Genomic DNA, 1,684 nt, shown 5'->3' with positions numbered 1-1,684 from the left:
TTCAGGTCTGAGCTTCAGGCACAGCCCCCAACAGTCTGTTATCTGCCAGGACCTCTTGGAGACATCCAGGCATCCGGGCATCCTGGACATTGGGCTTTGGTGCCTGAGGACCTTGATGTTCTGGCTGTGTCAGTTGCTCCACTAGCTCCTTCTATCTGTCCCCTCTGTGTGACTCTGTCTTGTGATGCTCCCCTGCATTCCTTCTTCCATCAACAGTGTGACCATTTTAATGTTATTTCTCCAATTCATGAACAGAGGATATCTTTCCATTTCTTTGTACCTTTTATTTCCTATAATAGAGCTTTACAGTTTTTAGTATGCAGCTCCTTCACCACTTTTGTTAAATTATCTCCCACTTACTTCATTCTTTGTGGTGTGATTGTAAATGGAATTTTTATCCCTGATTTCCCTTTCTCTTTACATGTTGTTTGCATATAGAAATGCATGGTTGTTCTGTATTGATTTTGCATCTTGCCAATGTGCTGTGTTCATTTATTATTTGTGTAAGTTTTTTTTTTTTAAGATTCTTTTGGTTTCTCTAAATATATTAGCTTGTCATCTTTGAATAGTAGCAATTTCATCTCTTTTCCAATTTGGATTAATTTCATGTCTTTTTCTTGCCTAATTGCTTCAGCTAAGACTTCCAGGATTATGTTAAAAAGTGGTGATAGGGTCCTCCCTTGTGGCACAGTGGGTTAAAGCACAGCACTAAGAAGCTGAAGCTACTTAAGCATGAGTTCAATCCCCACCTTGGAGGTGAGCCACATGGCACAGCAGACCTCTCCTGACCCGCCCGTTGCTCCCTTCAGCAGTGTACTTAGACAGTACACCCCTGTTCTGCCTCCAACTCTGTCTGATGGATCCTTTCACCACTCCTGTACCTCTGGCCTGTTCCTGATCTTAGTGGAATGATTTCAGCTTTTCACTATTGAAAATTTGTATATATAGGTTTTATATATGGGTTTGTTATATATGGGTTTTTAATATTTACATAAATTCCATTTTTTATTTTGAGTGTTTAGTTTTTTTGATCAGAAAATGAAGTTAAGAGTTTTATCAGGCTTTTACTGCATCTATTGAGATAATCATATTATTTCTGTTTGCCTGTGTGTTCATCTGATGACTGACATTGATTGATTTGTGTACACTGGGCCAGCCCTGCATTCCTAGGAAGCACACTTGATTCTGGTAGATTGTTCTCTTGACATGTTGCTCTATTCAGTTTGCTAGGATTTTGTTGAGTATTTTTGGAACTATGTTCATCAGAAAATGGTCTTCTCTTTTTTCTAACTGTCATTGTTTTTAGGATCAGGGATGTAAGGGCAATGGGTGAGAAGGTGAAGGTTAGGGTTAGGTTAGTGTGTACGCAGATAAATCAAAGAGGGGAGAAATACTTGAAAGGATTTAATAGTTAATTATAAATAGGTATGGTTGAAGAAGGAATCAAAGATCCCTACAAGTTTTTTCATTTGAGTAACAGGTTGAAATAAATATGTAATCATTCGGAAATCCATAAAACAGAGTTTCAGGTTTTATAATTTTTCTCTGCTTTCCAGTGAGGATTAGATATATAAACGCCTTAGAGAATATTTCCTTGCCTGTCAGTACAGCAGGTTGACAGTGAAAAGACCTTATACCATTGTAGGTCCCCCTCTCCCCTTTACTGTTGCCTTCCTTGCAACAC

At 38.5% G+C, this 1,684-nt stretch overlaps 1 long non-coding RNA gene across 2 annotated transcripts in view; it reads left to right on the top strand.

Annotated features, from left to right (window-relative positions):
• LOC105853795 overlaps positions 1-1,684 on the top strand; it is a 16,460-nt gene that overhangs the window by 10,881 nt on the left and 3,895 nt on the right. The window lies entirely within an intron of this gene.

This window comes from Condylura cristata, unplaced genomic scaffold (genome assembly GCF_000260355.1).
Source record: "Condylura cristata isolate star-nosed mole 26May11 unplaced genomic scaffold, ConCri1.0 scaffold00018, whole genome shotgun sequence".
Classification (NCBI taxonomy): Eukaryota; Metazoa; Chordata; class Mammalia; order Eulipotyphla; family Talpidae; genus Condylura; species Condylura cristata.
This window is presented reverse-complemented; position numbering and strand designations above follow the sequence as displayed.